Source organism: Onychomys torridus, chromosome 10, assembly GCF_903995425.1.
Source record: "Onychomys torridus chromosome 10, mOncTor1.1, whole genome shotgun sequence".
NCBI classification, from domain to species: domain Eukaryota; kingdom Metazoa; phylum Chordata; class Mammalia; order Rodentia; family Cricetidae; genus Onychomys; species Onychomys torridus.
In genome coordinates this window covers 13,617,374-13,629,710 of record NC_050452.1, presented here as the reverse complement: position 1 = coordinate 13,629,710, position 12,337 = coordinate 13,617,374, and the positions used below count along the sequence as shown (strand labels likewise).

Here is a 12,337-nt window from a genome sequence, read left to right as displayed (position 1 = left end):
AGAGGGAAGGAATTTGTGACCCTGATAATACTGTGGATTTCCATACGTGCCTAGATTGCTTGTCTCTGGACTTGTATTGCACAAGAAAGAAAAAAAAAAAGAAACAACAAAAATAAGTTGCCACTGTTACTACTGATGCATGCTACCTGTAACTAAATGCAAATTTCTTTCCCATTTTGGTGAACTTCTCAAAGATACTTGTTCTATCCAGAAAGGGCCCTGGAAGGAACAGTGTCCCACATCTCTGCTACCATTGAAAAGGAATAAGCTTTATGCAACATGGTAATTCTTAAATTTAAAAAATATTTATTTTTTGTTACTGTATGTGTGTATGATGTACTGTGAGAGTGGGTGCTTGGGCATTTTGAGGGCAGAGAGCAACTTTGGAGAGTCAGCTCTCTCCTTCCATTGCAGGTTCTGTGGAGGATTGAACTCAGGTCATTAGGCTTGTATGCAAAGTACTTTTACCTGGTGAGCCATCTCAGCTCTGTCTCCAACAGAGTTGCTAATGAGCCAGTATGTTCCTCATAAGTGGCTGGAACTGCATAGACCCCTTTCAAAGGGAAGGATTTATTGAATTTCCTGGTACTCTGCACTTGGAATAAAGATACAAAGGCACACCTTCCTTAAGGCCTTTACCTAATTGGGTCCATGTTCTGAAGTTAACAAAGTCACCATGTTGTAATGGCTCTGCTTTTCATTCCTCATCAAGGCAGACTCACTCTTTACTGGACACTGGCAAAACCACGCTGTTAAAAACACACATGAGGCTGGCTGGTTTGCATTTTCTTCAATCCTCTGGACTTTCTCATTTCTCTATGGATCTAAATGAGCTCCAGTCACTCTGACTTAAAGGTATTTGATCTGAGGCTGCCACACACTGATTTAGAGGTTACCCATATTCCTCAAACCAGACAGAGTGTGCCACATCATCCCACCTCCCTTTTGGCTGAACTAGGCTTGGCCTTTGAGACTGCTGCTTTTTGCTGTCTTAAATGCGTGGCTGAGATGGCCTGACTTGAGAGAACAGCCCTTTAGCACTGAAGAGATCTGTCCGTTGAGAAATCTAAACAAATCCTCCTTAGCTTTTCTCTTTACATTAGACTTTACATAACTAGAGTGAGACTTAAACAAAACGATCTACATTTAAATAGAATTCAGATTTATGTTTTAAATAACATTTTCATTAATTGTTTGAGCATTTCATACAATGTTTTTGATCCTATTCACTTCCCTGCCTTGACTTTTCCCAGACCACTCTCTTCCATCAACTCCCTATCCCCCAACTCTGACTTTGTTTTTTTCCTCCTATGGAGTCCAGTTTTTGTTGTTCAACCATTATTGGGTTTGAGGCCTGGCCTGGAGTATAGTTGACCTACCAGGGGTCACTGCATTAAAGAAACAGACACATGCTCTCCCAGCAGCTATCATCTGCTGATAGCTCCTCAGTCAGAGGCGGGATTTTATGTCCTCCATTCCTGACCCGTGCTGGGATTTCCTTTGGCTTGATTTTGTGCCGGTCTTGGGTGTGCTGCCACAATCATGGTGGTTTATCTGTGTAGCTGCCTGGTTGTGTCCAGAAGATGCTGTTTCTTGAGGTCATTCTCTGCCTCTGGCTCTTACAGTCTTCTGCCCCTCTTCCGATGGAGGTCCTTGAGCCTTAGGGGACTGGTGAGACATGAATGTCCCATTTGGGCTGAGCACTCCAGTCTCATGCTCTGCATGTTGCCCAGCTTTGGGTTATTTCCCACTACTGCAGGAAGCAGCATCTCTGGTGAGGGTTGAGAGATGCACTGTTCTGTGCATATAGCACCAGTCCTCTGAAGTCATTTTAATATTGTGTCCATTTAGTAGAAACATAGTATTAGGTTCTCCCAAACTCTAGATTTAAATACAATCTACCCAAGCTTTACTTGAGGCCTTTGATGTGAACATCTATACAACTGTCCCTGTTCACTCAACTTTGTTTTTATTATATTGCTGATAGAGCCTGGTAGATGTTTATAGATAGGCCTTGTTTCTGTCTGCTAGGCAACTTAAAATATTCATAAAATAATAGAATATGTGACTTTTTAAAAAAGATTTATTTATTATGTATATAGTATTCTGTCTGCAGGCCAGAAGAGAGCACCAGATCTCATTACAGATGGTTGTGAGCCACCATGTGGTTGCTGGGAATTGAACTCAGGACCTCTGGAAGAGCAGCCACTGCTCTTAACCACTGAGCCATCTCTCCAGCCCGAATATCTGATTTTTAAAGGCAATATCCAGATGTTATTGTTCATATTGAGGAAAGCAGAGATAAAATTTAAGAAGTCTTCATTAAACTAGAGAAAATGGTTCATTTGAACACAGACTGACAGTTTCTAGAACAAAGTACAAGGAATACAAACACATAACTGAGGCATTGCCTGAAAACACTTGGTTGAAAGGCACGACCAAGGAGACCATTGGCTGTCTGAATGTCATTGAGATCCCGAGAGGCTGGGTTGGCTAGCTCAGATTCTTACCTAAGCAAAGGTAAAGGGTTAAATACACTGTGTGCTGTCAAGAGCACAGCCAAAAACTTTGGGGGTTCTGAATCTGGGGCTCACGTTCTAGACCTCCACTGAAAAACTGGGGCATCAAATGGCAATTAGTGGATTACATAAACTCTGAGCACAGAATTCTGGTCCTGCCAGCAGCAGTTCCTATGTAGGACTTAACGAGGCATGAGTTTGCACAGCAAAGTAGATTTCTTCATTAAATAGCTAATTAAACTCTTGAGAACGTGATCATGAACAGAGCTGATAAATTCTACCCAAATTAGAGCATTAACTAATCCAGGCAAGAGGCTTCCGCTCAAAGACACAAAACAGAAGGCTTATTACATCCCATTCTGCACATGATGCTTACTCTCTTTCTCCCTCCATGTGCGTGTTATTTTCTAAAATTTATTCTTAAATTTCCTCAGTGTGATTGAAGCTGGTTGAGAGAGACCCAGAACCTGAAGTTGTGAATATAGAGAAGCCACGTCATAATAGTCCCAGATAATCACTTTTGCTTGTATCCCATTGGCTAGAATGATCTGGAAGATTTCATGTTAGGGTGAGAGAAGTGAGATCTATAGAGCAGACAAACGGTCTTTGCGAAGAACTACCCCCACAAATAAACATCCAAGACAGATAACAAGACTGAAGTGGTAAGAAACATTTCTTTAAAGTCGTGTTCTACCCAGTTTCCTCAGATTTCTGTTTGTGCAGTGGAATGAGATTTGGTTCTTTGGCATTCAACTTCAGCGATGTTAAAATGTGAAAAAATACGTGTCTTTTAATCAATGCCATGCCATATTATTAGAATGTGTGACTTAAAAATCACTGTAATATTTGTTTATGTGATTATTTTTAATATTTTAAAGAGTTTTTCAAACTCTTATCTTATTCTGCAGCATCCCTTCTCTGTGGTATAGGAAGGATCAACATTTTGATTTTCAATTTATTCATAACAATAACAGCAATATATGGTAAATAGAAGTTATTGACTTAGGCACTTAGTCATGGTCCAAGGTTAAAAGGTAAAGTCAATAGTTGAGCCCAAGAAATTTTGCTCTAACATATGTATTGTTTATTCTTGTGTGCCTGAAGATTGAACCTAAGACCCTGAGTATGCTAGGTAAGTGCTCTGTCACTGAACTACATTGCAAAGCTTCCTTCTACCTTTTATTTTGAGACAAGCTCTTACCAATTGCTTAGGCTGACCTGGAACTTGAGATCTTTGTGTCTAATACTCTGGAATTACAGATCTACACCCTAAGACCCAGCTCAGTTTATGTTCTTAATTGCATTTGTTTAGGAAAATCTTAGACCTGGCGATACTGAAAGTGGCTGAGATGTCACAGTGGGTTGCTGACTTACGCCACCATTTTCTTCACCACAGCATTGAAAACCCAAACTTTAAGTATGGAGTTTGCAATTTGAAAACTGATTTTGTCCTAGAGGAGCTGATGATTTGGGGCCTACAGTATGACTGGGAATGGTGGGAAAGCTCCTTACTCTGCAGCTCCCGTTTTAAACTGTGAGTCAGAACAGTTAAGTGTGGGGTTCACAAAAAGTGGTGAAAATAAGAGGTTGTTTCTGAATGTACAATGACCAAATGTTAATTCAAATTCTCATGCGTAATGGATCAGAGGTGTTTCCCTGCAGCATTGGTTTGGAACACACAGCATGTGCACTTTGCACTGAGTGTGCCTCCGTGCATGTAGGTACAGGAAGCACAGTGGAAACGCCTCTGCTTGGATTCCAGCCTACTGTATGCTATGAATTGCAGAGTCTTTACTGTACATGTAGTGATCTGCTCTTATGGAAGCAACAGTTTAATTATGGAAAACAAAGGCAATATTTTCCTATCAACTCTCCTCAACATGGAAGTGTTATGATGTAGCCGCTAGAGAAGATGCCTTGGTTTAAGTCAGTAGAAAGTCGATTAGCAGTGATTATCCTGGGTTTTTGGTATCCCAGTGCTGTCCCAGAGCTTTCTTAGTGTGTGTTTTAAGCACAATACCACATCCTGGGTTGACACACCTCAGTTAGCAAGAACAATTAGCCAGAAGCAGAACTACAGAAGCCATAAACCAAGGTTAATACATTGAGATACTTTCCTGGAGTTGTGGACTTCGATAGGTTAGGTTTTGTTTTCATTTTGGCAGCTGGTGTTGCCTACCTGCTAGGTTCCAAAGCCTAAATGGTACTTCCATCATGGCAATCAGTTGTGTGAACCTCTGGGGTCCTGTTACATGAAGTACCAAATTAATGAATCCTTGGGTTGTATTGTGTTACAATGTTTCATTAAAAATAGATACTTGAGCTGCTGACTTGAGTTCACTGTAAATCAATTTTGGTTTGGGAATAGAACAGGCATTTCAAAAATTTCTGAAATGGTCATTCTATAATTTTGTATTATATATTTAGACCAAGTAGTGTGCTCAGCATGCTTATGCAACAAGCATGTTATTGACTCCAGACAATATTTGAGAAAGGATGTGATTTAGCCTGGACTAGCTTCCAACTGGTTATGTAGGTGGGGCTGGCCTGGAACTCTTAAGTTTTGTGTCTCTGCCTCCCAAGTGTAGGAAACACATCTGCGGACCACAATGACAGGATTTGACTCAGTGAGTCTTTAGGAAACCTTGATAATCAGTCTAGATGCTAGAATTGCAATAGACTGATCCTCTATGCTGACTTAACACAACCTTTGTCGTCAAGAGGTGCTTTGTGAAGACATATTCAGTCAATGGAGGGGACTAGTGCTTAGCTCTTGCTTTGAAGATGTGAATCTTGACTTTGACTACAACTGGACTGGCTGGGAAGCCTGCCAAGACAGCTACAGAGATCACGGACTGCAGTTGGGTTTTGGAACGCAAAGGAACTGATTACATCATGCTCCTTTGATTCTGCAGTCTTGCTAGATTTTCTCTCTGTTTTGAAAAAAGTAAATTTATTATGAGTTTAGCTGAGCCCATATCCTCATCTTTCCACTGTGGCTGCAGATGTACTTAGGAGCATGAGGATTTTTGGGACCAACCAATCACATGGCGGAGCTGCACTCAGGATGGATAAGGACTGGTGGCTCCTCTTTCCCATCTTGACATCTAAGAGGTGTTTTCTGTTCTAAACAATCAATGTATTGCAGATCTCTCTGCCGAAGTCTGTTGCAATTTTCTTCCCAAACCTACATTTCTGCCAATGGTGAATTAGACTGCTATTATTTCACAGATGTCCATTGATCCTAATTGGTATGTCTCCTGGCAGGGAAGCATCAGAACCATTGATGTTGTTTTGATAAACCTGGAAGAAAAAGCATAAAATTGGGAGCAGGGAGGAAGAGAAGGCTGGAGTCTTGGGTTCAAGTTGTGTCTCTGTTATTAATTAACTGTTGCCTTGGGTGAGGTGTGGAGATTCTACTTGTCTCCACTCTGGTTTCTAAAGAAGACTGGATTCGATCTTCAACCTCTCTCAGACCCACTGATACTGAAAGGGGAAACATTGCAGGCTTAAGGGTTGATATTATCTTGTGTTGGGTCTTGATTTTCTGAACTCTTAATTCACAGGGGTCACCAGAAGTAGCCATTGATCCTGGATTATTAGTTCACTCTTCCCATTCTGCTGTACAAAAAAGGGTGTAACATTACTATGTGCTGGATTTTACTCATAGAAACCATATACTGCAAACTAAATATATTCTTACAGTTTATAAGCAACCTAGAGTAACTGTATATTAACAAAAGATCATTTTTACTGCAAAATATTATTAAAGTGATATAATTTGATGTTAAGTCATTTGATTTGAACAGAAAGATGGGAAAAATGGAAAATTATCACGGCTGCTTGGCTTTATGATTTTTTGTATTCAATTCATTCTTCTTTCTCATCATTTCCAGTTAGCTGATAGACATAAGTGACCATGGTAGAAGGCTAGATGTCCAACAACACAAGTGATAGACCTGTATTTGTTTCCAATGCATAATATGTTCCATTAGCAGAACCTGGGTTAATGTAGAATTTATTTTCATGTTTGTGTGTGTGTGTGTGTGTGTGTGTGTGTGTGTGTGTGTGTGTGTGTGTGTGTGTGTGTGTGTGTGTGTGTGTGTATGTGTCTATGTCCTGAGAAAAGTTTGTCAACATGGAACTGGAACAGGGCTAAGACAGCCACATCTCTCTGTGGAATAACTTTGTGTTCCTGGATTTTGAACTTACACATAGTTGTAACTTTCTGTTCCAGATAATTTGGTTTCTCATCAAAGTCTTCTCTCACAGTATGAACACACCAGCCAGCCTTCAGATACTTATAACATTCTTTTATGGAAAGGCTTTCAGTGCATAGAATGTACTGAATTTTTTTTTTTCTTGGTATCATTTTTTAAAATTTAGTTGGCAAACTGATGTACCAACCAGGCTTTGCTGCCTTCCTCTTCCTCAGACTCCTGGATGACCTGCCCACTTCTCAATTATTCTTTTTTATAGCTTCTTATTTTGTACATGGGATGCGGCATGTCTTATTTAGGCAGGGACAGTCATTAAAGTTTGTCTTCAGTTTCTTTCTTCTCTTCACATGGTCTGTTTCACTGAGTTCCAATCTGTTCATTTCTTTTGATTGTATTTCTCAATTTAGAGGCTTTCTTAAGCTTCTGATATTTCAGTGTCCAATTCTGTCTAGGGAATGAGTTAATAGCAAGTTGGCTGGATACTTGATGTATTTCTGAATTAGTTACTTTTCTCACTACCATAATGAAGTATCTGATAAAAGCCACTCAACTGAGAAATGGTTGATTTGGCTCACAGTTCTAGGGAATAGCCCATCATGGTGGAGAATGCCTAACAGCAAGGAATGTGAGGCAGTTGGTAATTGTGCTGTTTATATTTTTGTCAACTTGACACAAGCTAGGGTTATATGGGAAGGGAGATGGGAAATGCTTGCCTCTAGGCAGGTCTGTAGGGACATTTTTTAAATTAATGATGGACATGGAAGGGCTCATCCCCTTGTGGGGTAGCTGAGCAAGCCAGTAAGCAGTGTCTCTCCATGGTCTCTGTTTCAGTTTTTGTCTACAGGTTTCTGCTTTGAATTCCTGCCCTACCTTCTGCCATGGTGGACTGTAGGCAACAAGGTGAAATAAAGACATTCCTTCCCTGTTGCTTTGGAAAAGAGGCCCTGCTTTTATTTCTACAGGAAGCAAGAGGCTATGGATTTGTTCCAGGTTAAGATGAATCAGATTTGATCAAGCTGGACCTCCTGAACTTTAACAGATTGTACCTATCAACAAAGGTTATAGCCAGTCTTCTCAGGACTTGACCATAATTCTTAATTTTCTCAGAATCCCCATAAGATTGCCAGCACCCTCAATCAGCAGGAAGTAGTATGAGAAGGTATGCCCAAATTCCCAAAATATTGTTTATGAATGTTTATTTTTCTTTAAAGCACATTGAGTATAAATACAATCTCTTTCTAAAGAAGAAAAGGGATGATGCTAAAGATACCATTGGATGAAAGGGTTGATTATTGAATCTACTTTTAAAGAGCAACAACTTGTTTAAAATGTTTTATGTTGCTATAGATTATAGTTTATTACAAATTTAAAGTTAATTTTGTTATACTGTATATATATTTCTACTCTTGTTTAAGATATGTTTATGCAACTCATTTAAAATTGTAATGTATAATTAAGAAATAGATGAATAATTAGTCATTTATGATAATTACAATTATGCTAGTTAAGTTTTCTAGGTATACATAGATATAGTTCAATTAGGTAGGTAATCTTTAAACACTTCAAAGACCTACAAAATATGGCATTTAAAATGTTTTAAAAACTTAGACTTTCTGGACAATGAGACACATCTATTTGTAGCAGCACCGATTTACTTCAGAGAGGAGGATGGGCATCAAAGACACTCCATATGGAGTCTATCTTCTTGGCAAAAATAGCCATTTGGGCAAGAAACTGTTCTTACCTTTGACTGCTGACAAAATGTTGTATCAACTTGCTTCATAACTGTTTTGTTATATGTAATTTTATTGTTAAAATTAAAACCTTCTTTTTGATTAGATACAAAAGGGGAAGTGCTGTGGGATATCTTTCTGTATGCTGTGAATATGTGTCGCTCTGATTGGTTGATAAATAAAGCTACATTGGCCAATGGCAGGGAAGGATGGAGCCAGGTGGGAAAAATCCAAGCCTGATAGGAGACAAGAAAAGAGAGTGGGACAGACACTGCTAGCTGCTGCTGGGAGAAGTAAAATGTAAGATACCAGTAATCCACAAGCCACATGACAAGGCATGGATTTATAGAAATGGGTTAATTTAAGATATAAGAGCTAGCTAGAAAGAAGCTTGTCATGGCCATAGTTTGAAAATAATATAAGCCTCTGTGTGTTTATTTGGGTCTGAGTGCCTATAGGACCAGGCAGAACACAGGAAAACTTCCAACTACACTTCCCAAGTTGCTTTTGGTTATCATGTTTATCATAGTAATAGAAACCTGGCTAGGACAGTCACATTGCACCTGCATTCAGGAAACAGAAAAAGATGAATACTTGTGTTTGGCTCACTTTACCATTTTCCTTTTATTCCATCTGGAACCCTAGTCCATGGAATACTGCCTAACCTGATTGGGGTGTCTTTCTATGTCTATTAACCTAATCTAGAAACTCCTTCACAAATGTACCCAGAAGGTCTAGATTCTGTTAAGTTTGTGGTTAATATGCTTAACCATCACAGGTTCATACACTGTCAACTTGATATTCAAATATTCTCTCTCTCTCTCTTTCTCTTTCTCGTGTGTGTGTGTGTGTGTGTGTGTGTGTGTGTGTGTGTGTATGAATTGCAGGTATGCACATACTTGTGTGAGTGTGTGCATGAGGAGGCCATGAACATGTTCAGTGAGATTAATACGCTAATGTCCATTTTATTTTTTTTTAGGCAAAGGACCTGATTGCTAGTGAGCCCAAGTGATCCAACTCTCACTTTCCTAGCCTATGCCGGTGTGTCAACCTTTTCTTATTGGTGCTAGAGACTGAACTCAGGTCCTTGTAATTATGTGCAAAGCAGTTCATCAACTAAGCTAACTACCTTGTCTACAAATATATCACTTTAAAGCCACGACCTTCTGGTTCCCATAAGCTCACAGCCATTTTATAATGCAAAATGTATCCAGTCTAACATCAAAACCCTTCATGGTCTCTAAGAGCCCTATTACTATTCAGAAAGGTAACTGAAATGTTTCTTCTAAGACTCAGGAAATCTCTTGAACATGAGTCCCTGTAACACCAAGAATAAATTATATACTTCCAATGTACAATGGTACAAGTAAACATTTGCATTTCAAAAGGGAGGATTGGGGGCATACCAAGGAAAGATTAGACTGAAGGAAAACTGAAACAGAGCAAACATCAAATTCTGCAGTTCTATGTCTAGCATCTGGGACTCATGATGAAATCATCTCAGTTCCTATTGTGGAATATGAGTTGAAGATGGGTTATGTTCATTTATGCTGTAAAATATTTGTTTAGTAATGCAAAGATGTGTTACATTTTTTTTTAAATATTGCATTTGTTTAATTCTGTGAAGCTGTGTTACTATATCTGTCTAAAACACCTGGTTGGCCTAATAAAGAGTTGAATGGCTAATTGCTAGGTAGGTGAAAGGATAGATGGGGCTGGCAGGCAGAGAGAATAAATGAAAGAGAAATGAGGAGAAAGGAGAGAGAAAAGGAGGTGAGGAGGCCAGGGCCCAGCCACCCAGCCACCCAGCCACCCAGCCACATATCCAGCAATGAACTAAGAAGGAAAAAAAAAGACATATAGAATAGTGAAAGATAAAAGCCCAGAGGCAAAGGGTAGATGGGATAAGTTAAGTTAAGAAAAGCAGGCTAGAAATAAGCCAAGCTAAGGCCAAGCATTCATAAGTAAGAATAAATCTCTGTGTATTTATTTGGGGGCTGGGTGGTGGGCCCCCAAAGAGCAAAGAGTAAAAAACAAAACAAAACTACATTTTGGAATAGCCACCTAGAGCCCAAGAAAGCTGAAAAACAAAAAACAAACAAACAAACAAACAAAAAACAGACACAGCTCCTTTAAGAGTTTCTGCTTTACAGTCAGCCCTTGAGTGGTCAATAGGTTAAGTAAAAAAAAAGAAGAAAAAAAGTTAAATAAAAAACACCCACTACTGGAATGCAGTTCCTGGTCAAACTAACCTCCAACCTCTGAACATAGCCTGTGGTCATAGTCTTGGCTTTCACAACTGGAAAGATGGGACAGAGCCAGCCACCAAAGCCCCAGGGGAGGTCCTAGTCATGCAGCTTAACAGTTTGAAGGCTCATGTGGTCAAGATGCTAAAAGATACACAGTAAAGGAAAACCTCTAAACAGGTTCCAGTGTGTTTAACAATGTGCACAGGCTTAAGACAAGAGAAGGGTATATATAGTTGTATAAATAATAGTTTAAAAATAATAAAGCCAAGTCTTTAAAGAGAATAAAAGTAATATAAAAGAAAAGGCCATGTAAGATGGGAAATACACAGGGACTCTGGATCCTATATAGTTTTGTGTTTATTTTGAATTTTTTGATTACTGATAAACAACAGCTGTTAAAAGATATGGGGTTGAAAGGACTGCTGAAATAAACCAGTCAAGATATTTTAAGAATGCCTTAGCTTTAAAGTGTAACTTTACATTAGCATTGCTTTGCAGAAGAGGTTTTGCTTTTATTTCCATAGGAAACAAGAGGCCGTGGACTTGTTCCAGGTTAATATGGATTATGTTTGACCAAGGGAGACCTCTTGAATCTTGACAGGTGATATATATCAATAAAGGTTACCATTGGTATTCCTAGGACTTGGCCATTATCTCAATTTTCTCAGGGACCCCTAAAGATGTCTTTGCCCACAGAAACAGGAAGCAATCTAGAGAAGACAATGCCCACATTCCTAAGAGGTGGTGTGAGTGGTTGTTGATTATTTGGTGGGTTATGGATGTTTGTTATCATTTAGGGAAATATAGGAATATAGAGTAAAAAGACAATTGTCAATCTCAGATATTTTAGCATGGATTTTGGTATATTGATACAAATTTGAAGTTGTTTTTATTGCACTGTATATCTATTTCTAATCCTAGTTGGGATGTTGTGTTTGTGCAGCTCATTTAAAAATGCAATGTACAATTAAGAAACAAAGCTAGTAGTTAGTCTATAATAATCAAACTTGTGGTCACATTGGGTGTGTTTTCAAGGTTAAACAGGTACATTTTGGACAGATTAATGGTCTTCAGTGCTTCAAAGTGAGAGGACCAGGTGGCCAAACCACAGCCATAACAGGCTCCCCTGGCATCCCTGACATGGACCAGGCCTCAGTTTCAGTTAACTAGGATGGGCTGGAGCTGAGCAAGCAGTTCTCAGGAAAACCACAACTTATAGGCAGCCAATCAACAGGTGCCCCCAGCCTCCTGCTGGCTCAGCAGGCAACCCAAGCCCCTTCTGCTGGTTCAGCAGATACCCTTCAGACTTCTGATAGCTAAATATAGCTTTTCCTACTCTCTAGTCAACAAGTCCCTAGACACTAAACCCCTCCACCACCACCAATGGGCCCTTAATCACTACAGCCTCCCACCAATCAGCTCCTAGACTAATCTTTCCTCCACCAATTAGCACCAGATTAATTCCCCCCTCCCTGAAATTCTCCTAAGTCTGCTAAAAAAGGAGCTTACAACCTCCCTTCAGGGTCGCTATTTGCCACCCCATCATGCTGGAAATAAACGCTTTCTAAATTGCATACACGACTGCTGGTCTTTCTTGGGGGCTTCTGTTGGACCCT

General features: G+C 39.5%; 1 pseudogene; it reads right to left on the bottom strand.

Moving 5' to 3' along the window:
* Nucleotides 1-6,368: 6,368 nt before the first annotated feature.
* On the bottom strand, nucleotides 6,369-7,619 carry LOC118592270 (annotated as a pseudogene).
* Between the last annotated feature and the right edge of the window lie 4,718 nt (nucleotides 7,620-12,337).